This window comes from Alligator mississippiensis, chromosome 2, assembly GCF_030867095.1.
Source record: "Alligator mississippiensis isolate rAllMis1 chromosome 2, rAllMis1, whole genome shotgun sequence".
Lineage (NCBI taxonomy): Eukaryota > Metazoa > Chordata > Crocodylia > Alligatoridae > Alligator > Alligator mississippiensis.
Window position 1 is genome coordinate 264891837 of NC_081825.1, and position 12852 is coordinate 264904688.

The 12852-nt window shown below is 44.9% G+C and overlaps 1 protein-coding gene and 1 long non-coding RNA gene across 13 annotated transcripts in view; one reads left to right on the forward strand and one right to left on the reverse strand.

Annotated features, from left to right (window-relative positions):
- The window catches only part of NRXN3 (neurexin 3), a 1067046-nt gene that overhangs the window by 821836 nt on the left and 232358 nt on the right, over nucleotides 1-12852 (forward strand). The window lies entirely within an intron of this gene.
- LOC109281017 (uncharacterized) overlaps nucleotides 1-12852 on the reverse strand; it is a 63034-nt gene that overhangs the window by 1584 nt on the left and 48598 nt on the right. For all 4 annotated transcript variants that reach the window (XR_009460236.1, XR_002087528.2, XR_009460237.1 and 1 more), the window contains one exon: nucleotides 2304-2429. This is a non-coding gene — a long non-coding RNA (uncharacterized LOC109281017). The remainder of the gene's footprint in view (nucleotides 1-2303; nucleotides 2430-12852) is intronic.

The window sequence follows — 12852 nt, forward strand, 5'->3', positions numbered from 1 at the left end:
GAAATATCAGAATTCTCACTCCTGGTTTCCACTCACTCCTGCCAGGTAGAGTGGATGGCAATCACTAGTACCACAATTTGTTAGGAAATAAATTGTATATCTCTAACTTTACCTCTGCTGGGGGCCGTTGTTGTGCCAACTAAGTTTTGGAAGTATACAGTGCTGGCCAGGAAGAGCCACAGGAAAAATTACATGCAGATTCAATATGTCCATCCTGATACTGTGCCACTATAAACCTCTGCCAGTGAAATACCAAGTGAAATGCAGTTCTTGTATCTGCCCTCCATTAATTTGAATCTCCCTTGGAAAGCAGGGATCCAAACAAATGCAGACTCCAAACTCTCTGTGCCAGCTGGGGTAAATCTATCCCATTCTTTGTTTCCCATGCTGATCTTCTGTCTTCCTGACATGATATTAGTTATTGATTACTACCTGAGCCTAGGGATGCACTGTGTGAAAGCATAATCAAAACAAAGCTTAAACATTTTTAATCCACTTCATATTTTCTTCTGGGATGGATTCAATTTGTGATTTCCTTGGTGAAAACTGTCTGTATTCATCAGATTCCCACACAAAGGTGAGAAAAGTGGGAGAAAAGAAAAAATGCAAAAAAAAAAAAAAAAAAAATTAAAAAATTGAAAGGGCTGTTTTTTCTCCTCTGAAAGAAGCATGAGATAAATGGAGGAACTGGACTTGTGTTAGTTAATTGATGCTTTTAAAAAGTTGGTCCCTTTTGGATACTAGTAAAAAGTGTTCACGGCTCACTGTGGTAAAGGAGGAGGATATGGGGGCTGCTGTGCATTAATTTATTAGCACTGTATTTGTTATCTGGTTGTCTGATTGCTGCCAGGGATGTTTTCTGCCTGAGTACATGAAGCTGGGTTGAAAGAAAAAAACAGGAAGAATAAGCAAAAAATGAAACTGTGACTAGAAATAAGATACCTCTAGTGGAGGTGGATGCACATGAAGAGTCATTAAGAAAACAATGTATCGGCTATTAATAGGAAAGGACCAACCTGCCACAGCTCCAGGAGAATTAGAAGGCTCTTTTCCCCCCAAAGCTGGAAGCCTAAGATTTAAAGGACACTAAACTGTTAAAAAGAGCCCCTCTAAACACAAAGGAGAGTCAGGTTTCTGGGGATACCCAGGTGAACTGTTAGATAAACATGAAGGGACTAGTAAGCTTTAGGTAGATAGGGCTGCATAAATAATTTATTCTGTTGTTTAAAATCCAGATTCACTTATTTCGTGCAGTACTCATACCATGAAGAATAAACAGTACTGGGTTTTGAAAAAGCTTCACTGCTCACAGCCCCAAAAGCGCTGAATTGCCGGTACTGAACTGAAGTAGGCCTGCTGAAATCATGACAGTTAGTACTTGGATGTTCATAACACCGATGGTGGTGTAAGAGTGGGAGAATCACATTATTGCACCCTGACAAAACTCCAAGGTCCAGGCTCATCACCAGTGGAGGCACACTCAAGGGCCCATGTCTAGTGCAGAAACATCCCCTGCTCAGCAGCAGTGTCCTGAAACATGTCATGTGTTTCTTTGCTTTCTACACTTCACCCTAGACTAGAAGGTATATACCTGTCTCCATGGGGCAGGCTAATTTGCACTGCTGAAGGAAGATGCCAGTTAGTTCCCCCACTGCTGATTAGCCTGGTGTAGTGCAAAGCTGTGGGGTATATTTGAGGGCTATGTTGCCAGGCACAAAAGTTTGCAGCCTGGGCCTGGCCAAAGAGACAGTAGCACACCTTTCTTTTAACTGTGGCACCATCTTTGAAGTGAGGCATTTACCAATAGCAGTTGTGAAATATTCTGTGGCCCCTTTTGCAAGAGGTATTAGACTTAGCTGAGGTGCTGAGATGGCCAGGTGGCTAAGGTGTTGGGCCTGAAGTTCAATGGGGTTTCCAGATTCAGGTTCATATCCTGCTCAAGGAATGGGTTGCTTAGAATATTGAGGGATAGGTGGATTTGATTACAGTTGTCAAGTACCTGAAGAGTGAGTATAAAGAGGATGGAAATGAACTTTTTCTGTGGCTGTTGGGGACAGGGCTTGGAGCAGTGGCCTCAAAATAGAGCAGTAGAAATTTAGATTGGTGATTAGGAAGAACTTTCTGACTATGAGGGTGGTCAAGCATTGGAACAAGCTCCCTAGAGAACTTGTGAGGGATGATCCTGTTTTGGGGAGGGGGCTAGACTAGATGACCTCATGAGGTCCCTTCCAGCCCTACTTCCCTATGATCCTGTAGCAGCTGATCCAAATTCCTGCTCAGGCAATTACATTACATTTACTTACAGTTAGATTGTGTTCTGCGCAGCTGCTGATGTACTGCATGCCGGCATGCCGGCGGTGATGCAATTTCTCTTCCAAAAGAAAATATTCGTTTCAGTGCATTGTGACTCTGAGGATGAAGGACACCATCTAAATGAAAGATAGAATTGTTGAGACAATGGTGTGTTTCAATGGAAAGCAAGTGGCAGGGGTGAGCTTTGTGTCAATAGCTCCATGCTTGGAATACTACAGGCCAAAGAGACTCTGTGTTTTTTAATAATTATTAGGGGATCTATCTACTGTTTAGATTCTACATCCTTTATATAAGAACAGTATTGTGGTGTCTTGCATAGTGCTAAGATTACTATATATGTTTAATAAAGAACAGTAATTATTTATTCATAGGTATAAGGCCAGAAGGGACCATTAGGATCATCTTGCTTAGTGGTCACAGGCCACAGTATTTCACCGCTTAATTTTTTATTAGAAGCTGAGCCTTCTCTTCATCAGTTTTCCAGCCCAACTTTGCAAGTCCAGGAAGTTTGTGGGGATGTAAACTTTGTAATAGTTCTCAGTACTGCAATGTGGATCCTTCAGAAGTTTCCCCCCATACTGCTCAGCAGCTCTTGGAGAGCCCTGCTATTATTCTGTTCAGTTTACCCCACTTTTCTTGTGAGACCATGAAAATTTAAAGGACGAGGTTATTAAAATGATGCAACACAAAGCAATACCCTGGCACACTTCTGTCTGTCTTTCAAAGTACAAATCCTTCACAAGGAAAAGAGATGCAGCCTAATTACATATTTACTTATGAATACTACACTGTGTGGGTTTTTCCATGCCTGCTTTCAGTTCTCTACCTCCTCTTTCAGACTTGTTTGGCTTCATGTTTGTAATTGAGCTCTTTCCCAAAAGGCATCACATCTCCCCACAAACAACAGTGAGAAATCCTAGTGTCTCACATACACCCCACTTCCCTGGCTCAGAGAATTTAAAGAGCTCTGGTTAATTAACACTGAACCTTGCAGAGTACGTATAAATCTCAGCAGCAGTGGTTAGGGACTAAAATTTAATTAGAGCACAAGTTAGGACATGATTTTTAAAGTTCCAGACCCCCAAGAGCTCTGGAAGTCATGAGTGTGTGGTTGTCTTTACAAGTGGAGAGGAGGACATCAAGGTGATATGAGGGTAAGGTATCATTTTTCAGGGGCAACATATTTTGAAAAATCAATACAGAGAAATATAATAATACTAGACCTAAAAATAGTTGTCCCATCATAGAATTTCTCATCTGAGCACCTTGAAATGCAAGTGAATTGGTTAACATCATGCTGCTTATTTAACCAATGCAGAAAATGAGGCAGAGTAGATTGGGACTTCCCAAGGTGAGAAAATCAGCCAGTGATAGAACTGGGATAGTGCTCTTGTCACTCCACTTCTAGCCCCATGCTCACGGCAGTTTTGCCACAATGCATTATTTCCCTAACACGCATTCAATTTGTGCAACTCACATCCTTCTAAAATTACTAGAGCAATGATCTCTGATATTTTGCAAATTTAAACATTTTTATAAATGGTGATAGTATCTGCAGCCATACTGGTGGTGTGAACAAATATTTACAAGGACTGTCAGTAAGACATATGCTTATGCTTTTATGCTGCAAGACATAAAAGATGAACGAAGGTCAGTGAACACCAACATTCTGAGCTATTAGTGATGCATAAGTACACGGATTTGGAGAAATTGTGTGTTCTCTGAATAATCTTTAATGGGTTATGGTTGAAAACACTGGACCACTGGGCAGTGCCCTTAAATCAATTCAATATGTGAAGTACACTCCTTTGGAGACGTTTCTGTTGTGGGCTGGTGCTATATGGGTGAAGGTGAAGAAGACAACATTGGAGAACATAGAGACCTGCTCACTTAAATCTGTTTTGGTCTCTTAATGCCAGAGGTTGTGAAGAATCAAGTCAGTTGCAATTATCTAACATTGCTTAGAAAGCCACTTCTATTGATTATGTACTGTATTGAACAAAAATAAACCTTTTCTTTCTCCCAATTATGTTTTATTAAACTAGAATACAGCCTGCAGTCTTTGGGCTGTGATCTCCTTAGTTCTCAAATTCTAAGCAGGATTTGATCTGCTCAGTAGTTATATAGGAGTTACCAGGGAAAATTCAATGTAGTGCAGGAAGTCGGGATGTGACTGATGAGGGAGGCGCTCCTCTGAATTGCTATCAAGCCATTACACTGATGTGTAAGATTGCCATGTGCTGTGAAGCAGATGCAGCATTATACAGCAGTGTGGCTATATTTCTGGTAGTACAATAATTTATATATGCCCACGTACATACAGCTTATGAATGTGGTCTTTAAGGTTCACAGTTAGCTTTTATTGCTTTGCTCCCACATATAAGATTCCACATCTATACACTGTGAGAGTTTGTTCCATTGTCTCTGTCTCTTCAAAGAGATGGATGATCTGATTTAGAGACTAACAAGTTCTCTGAAAATAGGTAGCTTTTTCTCTGTCTACCTTTTACATTCAGCAGCTACTACCCCAATTTAATAATTTAGGCAGCACAATCACTCAATCAGATGTCATCTCCAGGTTTCCAATATGCCAACATTTCTCACTCTCTGAAGGATGAAAAGAAAAAAAAAATCTGTTGAAAACGGACTCTAAAAGAGCATTGTTGGCAAGTTTTCAGCTCTGATTTATGCCTGGCTAGAGCTAGAGAAAGCAAGTTCTGTAGGTAAAGGGTAAAACAAGAACAGGACCTTGGCTAACAGAACCACCATTTGTTTTCAAGCAAGACTACAGGGCACAGCTTTGGGAAGGGGGCTCAGAAGAACTTGTAATTACAGCAGCGTGAGGCCAGGCAGAGAGGCTCCTAAAGAAGCAGAATGATCACCAGCATGATGTCCGTCAGCGCTTGCTCAGCACAGGTGTCCCCGGGTGTCTGGAGACCCCAGGCCTGCTGAGTGTTTCTTAGGCTGCCATAATAGATATTCTGTTCAGGCTGCACATGCTTTCAAAAAGGAATCTTTCCAGGAACAGGAATTCCCTTCACACTTGTTAAACAAATTCCTCAATTTGCCAACCACAATTCCTATTCATCGTTCATCCAGCCATGAAATCAGTCAGTCTGAACTTGACATCACACTGATGTCACAGAGGTGTGATCTTAACTTTTTTATGGCTTTTATGTTTTTCTTAAACATAGGCATTTTCAGAATTAACAAAGAGAATACAGGAAAGCACAGGCCCCAGCACATTGCCTCTCCTTATAAACAGCTGGAACTTATCTATATAGCCTGTGATCTTCTTAGATCTCACAAGCTATGTTCATCTTGAAAGAACAACTGCCAGAACCAGAGTAGGTGCGCACATGAAGTAGTGCTGATACTTGAATTGTAAGCATTTAGGCCCAGATGTTCAATTAGCACCTAACAACCACAGAAATCAATAGGAATTAGCTACTTAAATACCTCTGAGATCCTGGGGCTTAACTTCCAAGTCACTGTTGAAGGTACTGGCTTAAGGACAGGAGGCAGAACTGATGTCTTGACTGCTTATTGTCTTGATATATCCCTGAGCACTTTTCATGGCCAAGGGTTTGTCAGTCCTGGTGTCTTTGCCCAATTCCTATCTGGTTATAATTACTTTGGCACCCAAAATTCCAACCTTTAGTCTACTTTCCAAGCTCTTTTTTTTTTTTTTTTTTAGAGCAGGCTAATTTCATGGTGGTGAATTAATGACTAGTCTGGCATTGCTTAAACACATTCTGTTCCAAATTGAATTCACTTCTCCATTTAGTTGATGAACACCATGCCATGGCCTGGCTTGGCCACACATGCACCCAGTCCATTATCTTGGGTATAAATTGCTGGAGCTTTCAAATGTTTTGTGCAGTATTACAGCTGTGTCCTCCAAAAAACAAGTCACATAAAGCAGCAACCGCAATGCAGAGAAGGTTGCCATTTAATTCTGTTCTGTTTCATACCTCCATTGTCTTCAGAGAATCTACATGCATGGAGAAAATGATGAATTTTCCCCATGGCTTTCCCAATTGCCTATTTGCTCTAATCCCCTCCTGCTTCTGCACTCCCTTAGACTCTCCACCTCAACCTCAGCTTCCATGCATCTTTTTCTATCTTTTTCCTTTCTTTCTGGCTCCCTCCTCCTCAGTTTTTCTCTTCAGGTCTTTTCTGTTTATATAATTTAGTCTTAACTAAAACCCCTTTAAAAATAAAATAAAAAAGAAACAATACTATGGCACTAATTTGTTTCTGTCTCTATGGCATTGTTCATTCTGTTTGTGTAACATGCCCTCTTCCTCTAACATTTTGTCTCTTATTCTGTGCTTGTGTATTGTCTAGTATAATGGGACCATATTTCTGGTCAGTCCCTTGACTCTGCCATAAAACTAATAATTAATTCAGTTTGTTCTCAGGAGCTCAAGACAATAAAAAAATCCTCATATCAAAGTTAGACCATTCCACAGGCATATCAGCAGCCTCAGAGAGTGCAGGGAAGAGAGAGGATTTAAATTTTGACCCCCAAATATATTTCTTGTTTGGTATGCATTGCCATTTAGCAGGATTATTCCAGTGTATAATTACAGAGGAAGAGAGACAAAAGTCCTTTTTATCTGCTGTACTTTCCTAGATTTCTGAGCTCATACTGGCTTGTCTGTAAAGTGCATCCAGGAATAGATGTCTGTATGGATTAGATACTAAAAGAGAGGAGAGAAATAGCGTCCATAAAAAGAAATGATGATTTGCTATTGGATTTTGCCATGATTTGCCTTCTGCTTTGTATCCCTTCCTCTCTGAAAGCATTTACCAGTGAGCTGCTCTGTTTTTTCCTCCACCTGGGTAGGTGGGGAAACTGGACGCTTGTTTCTGTCCCTTTGCTAATAGCTTTTGACTTCTGCAGCTCCAGTGACTATCCAGACCACTGTATGTCAAGCATGTGATAGGAGATGCCATTTGGCAAGCGCTGCCATCCTTTCTCATTCTCTCTCCATCCCCTTTTGTAGCCTTTCAAAAGGAGCAATTGTGTGGCATTGGCAAACACAATGGAAGCCTGGCTTCCCACGCCAAGACATGCCCTCATGGCTTGCCAGAAGGACAAACTAATCCCATGGGGCTTGTACCTGTATGCCCACAATTACTTGGGCAATACTAAGTAACAGGCAACATAAACATATCCTAAAAAAATCTTGTCAAAATACACTGCACACATCCTCTTATCCTAACTCACATCAGGCTGATGTAATGGGACGTGGCAGGTGTTAGCCCACAAGATACACAGGGGAGTATGGGGTAAATGTGTCATTCTGTTTTTTAAGTGTCCTTCCAGCTATTGGTTTTGATAGAAAATCTAGTCCTGGCCCTTTACTTCCCTTTCTCCTTTCCTTTTCTGGCCCCTCCACCCTCCTTTTCTGGCTTGGGATGATATGGTTCAAAATAGGTTGGGTTACCAATATCCACAAGGACTGGCTCAAATCCTAGTTACTATTTTTTTCATTGTGTTAATCATCATGGCTGTGTTAATAACATAAAAGATGCATTCTCTGAAGCTTCAGACATTTTGGCTACTCCGCCTCAACATCTTATTTGTATAGGAGCAGAGCTCTGTAGCCTGTCTAAACTCTCTAAGAACTGCACTCCCTTATCCAACTTTAATTCTTTCCCATTCATGTCCTTTCCTTCATAATTGAGGCATTAGAATACTGCTAGTGTATCTCTCAGAAGGGAATTAACTAGCTTCTCCCCAGTTGCAAAGGTAATTTTGCAAATTAAACTACTAAATATATGGAAGATTTAGAACCAAATCTAGACCCATCAGATGATAATTTCTATGCTACACTGCAGCCTGAAGGATAGATTTACCCTGTGGACATTTTACCCCTGATTTCCACGCATATTATATGTCATTAAAGTGAACAAGTGTCCATTTTGTGGAAGTGTGTGCCTGCCCGATTGTTCTGTTTGTATGAGCTGATACACAAACTGGCTGCTCACATCTTCTAACCCTTACATAAAGATAGACCTATGTGATAGCATGCAATATGCCTGCAGCCTCTCATTCTGCCTTATGGTTGACTCCTGATCTAAGTGTGGCCACTAAAAAGGCTTACTTTAATTCTCTGACACATTTCTGTGGGGACGGAATGAAAAGTGTTACAGTCTCCATCCCTTTTGTTAATTGGATCATTTATGTAGCCTAAGTGACTAGATCTTGCTGACAAGATGATTAATTTGGAAATCAAAGTGAATATGCTCATCTAGCTTGAGGCAAAATTTGCTTACTAGTATGTCCCCAAAACAATAGTCCAGCATGTTTAAAATTTCAGAAGCTTTTTGAACAATTCTTCAACTTTCTCCTCATCAAAAGATATAATTCACTACCAGCAGAGGCAAGGAGATCCTGCCTAGAATTGTTCTTTCTCACTGTTTCAGTTGCTTGGACATCTCCCATGTCTTGGAGTTACAAACAGGTTTAAAAACTAAAGTGTTGTGTCTAAAGCTAAACTGTAGAGGTGCACCGATACATTGGGCCGATATCGGATCAGCGCCGATATAAAAAAATTGTCTGTGTTGGAAATTGGCCTGATGTGGCCAATAATTTGGCTGATAAATGGCCCGTGCATCCATGCAGTTGTAGTGCAGCACATAGGCAGCAAGGATTACAGCCAGCAGCCTGGAGAGCTGTGTGCAGCTGGTAAGTCTGTTGTGGTAGAATGGGAAGGGTGTGGGAGGGCAGATCAAGGCTCCTGCGGTGAGGAGGGTATGGGGCTGTGGCTGGGGCAGGGGCAGGCGCTGCCCAGCCAGGGCACAGAGTGGTGTTGGATGAAGCCATGGCTTGTTCAGGGGCGTGGGAAGGGAGGGGGGGTGGCTACCGCCGCTGTGCGCAGTTGGTTTGGCAGCTCCCACTGTTGCTCCTGCCACTCATCCAGAAGGGCATGGTGGGGGGATGGGTGTGCCCATGGATATGCACAAGGCAGGCGGTGGCAGCACTGGGAGGGGGGCTATGGGGTGGCGATGGCGATTTTTCAGTGTGGCTGCAGCCCTCCCCCAGAGCCCCCTCCTAGCACTGCCACCACCACCACCTGCCTGGTGCTGCCCCAGTGTCAGCCCCAGTACAGCTGCAGCCTTCCCTGCCCGTGCTTCATGCGGATCCAGGGCACACATCCCCTTCTCTCTGCGCCCCCCCCCCGGGGTGCATACAGAAGCAAGAGCCGCCGCCCCTCCATGCCCCTTGGACAAGCTGCGGCTCTGTCCCATGCCTTGCCGTGCCCCAACTGGGCAGCGCTTGCCCCAGCCCCACTCCCTCCTTCACTGCAGAGGGTGTTGATCTGCCCCACCATGCCCCTTCCCTCCCCCTTCCCCTTCCACCACAACAGATTTACCAGCTGCACGCAGCTCTATCGGAAATCAGATCGGTATTGGCTGATATGCCTCCTTAAAAATTGGCTATCAGTATCGGCCCCAAAAATCTCTATCGGTGCACCCCTACTAAACCGTTATTGGGTTCTAAGGGCTTTGCTGCACATTAATTTTAAGCAGCTCGGAGACTCTTAACTCTTGGATTGTCCACATATTAAGACATGTAAACTCGTTTTAAGCACCCTTTAGGCACCTTAAAGTTATGCCACTCCAGGGCAGGTTTATCTCTGATCCATGTTATAGTTTCATAGTTTCATAGTTTGTAGGGTCGGAGGAGACCTTGACAGATCATCAAGTCCGACCCCCTGCCATGGCAGGAAAAAGCACTGGGGTCAAACAACCCCAGCAAGGTGTTCATCTAGCCTCCTCTTAAAGACCCCCAGGGTAGGAGCCAGCACCACTTCGCTTGGAAGTTGGTTCCAGATCCTAGCCACCCTGATTGTGAAGTAGCGCCTCCTGATGTCTAGTCTAAATCTACCCTCTGCCAGCTTGTGACCGTTATTTCTAGTCACTCCTGGTACTGCTCGGGGGAACAGGGACTCCTCCAATGCCTGTTGGTCCCCCCTGACTAGTTTTTAACAGGCCACTAGATCCCCCCTCAGCCTTCTCTTGTGGAGGCTGAACAGGTTCACGTCCCTTAGCCTCTCCTCGTAGGACCTGCCCTGCTGCCCCCTGATCATGCGAGTGGCCCTCCTCTGGACCCTCTCAATGCTGTCCACATCCCTCCTGGAGTGCAGCGCCCAGAACTGGACGCAGTACTCCAACTGTGGCCTGACCAGTGCCGCATAGAAGGGGAAGATCACCTCCTTGGACCTGCTTGAGATGTATCTGTGGATGCATGACAAGGTGCAGTTGGCCTTCTTGACCGTGTCCCCACACTGTCGGCCCATGTTCATTTTCGAATCAATAATGACTCCAAGATCCTTTTCTGCCTCTGCACTGATGAGAAGGGAGTTCCCCAGCCTGTAGGTATGCTGCTGGTTCTTCCCCCCCAGATGCAGTACCTTGCACTTGTCAGTGTTGAAACTCATCCTGCTCTCATCCGCCCACCCCTGTCTAGGTCCGATTGTAGCCTATTCCTCCCTTCTAGTGTGCCCACATCCCCCCACATCTTCGTGTTGTCAGCAAATTTGAACAGGGTGCTTTTTACCCCCTCGTTCAAATTACTGATGAAGATGTTGAACAGTGCGGGTCTGAGGATGGAGCCCTGGGGGACCCCACTGCCCACATCCCTCCAGGTCGAAAATGACCCATCCACCACCACTCTCTAGGTGCAGCCCTCCAGCCAGTTAGCAACCCATTTGACTGTGTAGGTGTCGATGCCACAGTCCCCTAGTTTTTTAATGAGAATGGGGTGAGAGACGGTGTCGAAGGCCTTCCTGAAGTCCAGAAAGACTACGTCCACTGCTACCCCTGCGTCTAAGGATTTTGTGACCTGGTCATAGAAGGCCACCAGTTTGGTCTGACAGGACCTGCCTCTAATGAACCCATGTTGGTTGCCCCTAAGCATAACCTCCCCTGCTGGCCCCTCGTGGACATGCGCCAGGATAATTCTCTCAAAAAGCTTACCCAGGATCGAGGTAAGACTAACTGGCTTATAGTTCCCTGGGTCCACCTTCCTCCCTTTTGTGAAAATGGGAACCACATTGGCCCTTTTCCAGTCCTCTGGCACCACACCAGAGCACCACAAGTGCTTGTAAAGCACTGCCAGGGGTCCCGCAATGACCTCTGCTAATTCCCTCAGCACTCTAGGATGAAGGTCGTTAGGACCTGCTGATTTAAATATGTCCAGTCCCTCCAGAGGTTCCCTGACTAGATCCTCACTGACCCTTGGCCTGGTTGCGCCTCCCCCGGGGCCTGAGGGTATCCTGGCGGACGGGCTGATCTGGTCCCTGTTGAGGAAAATGGAGGCAAAGAAATCGTTAAATAGGTTAGCCTTGTCATCTGGTCAACAACCAGATTTCCTAGCATGTCTTGCAGAGGCCCCACGTTACGAGGTACCTTCTTTTTGCCCCCTATATATTTAAAAAAGGACTTCTTGTTGCCCTTAATCTGGGTAGCTAGTCCCAGTTCCATCTTTGCCTTCCTGACTGCCCCCCTGCAGCCCTGAGCAGCTGAGGTATAGTCTTCCCTGGTGATGGCCCCTCCCTTCCATTGGGTGTATGCCTCCCTTTTAGCTAGGAGATGTTCCTGTATGCTTTTGATAAGCCATGGGGGCTTTTGCGCCCTCCTGCCCCCTTTGACCCTTGTTGGGATTACCTCCCTTTGGGCATGGAGGATTGTCTCCTTAAGGAGTGACCACTCCTTTTGGACACCCAACTCCCCTCCCCTCCGGAACCTCAGTACTTCCCCAACTATTCTTCTTACCTGATTGAAATTCACCCTCCTGAAGTCCAGGGCTGCTGCCTTGCTGCTGGCTTTTGCCACCTTGCACTGGATGGTGAATTCCAGCAGGCGATGATTGCTGTCGCCCAGGTGGTCGAGCACCCACAGCCCCCACATGAGGTCGTCACCTGTGGCCAGCACCAGATCCAACAAGGCGTCTCCCCTGGTGGGGCTGTGCACCTCCTGAGTTAGATGGAGGTCCTGTATCTCGGCTAGGAACCTATGTGAGCGGTCAGACCTGGCTGACTGCTCTTCCCAGCAGATGTCTGGAAAGTTCAGGTCCCCCACGATGACCACGTCTTTTGACCTAAATACCTCCGTGAGCTGACTTAAGAATTCCCGGTCTAGCTCTTGCCCTTGATTGGGTGGTCTGTAGTAGACCCCCACTGTTAAGTCCCTTTCCCCTCAACTTCCTTGTATTCTAACCCAGAGCACTTCAGTGTGCCCCTCATCTGACCTTGTGCTACTAGATGAGGATGTGTATTCCTCCTTGATGTAGAGCTAGACACACCAGTCTGAGAAAGGAGGGCTAAGAGGGGAGAGGGGGGAGCAACGTAGTGGACCAGATTGGGGCTCCCCTACTGGGGCAGGGGTAGTAGCCTTATGAGCTGGGGCTACCCAATCCCAATTCATTAAAACATGGGACTTTTTTTTTTCACTTTTTATTTCTTCTTATATTGTTTTCTTTTTTTATTTTTTATCCTGTAGTAACTTCGGTGGCTAGCTTCC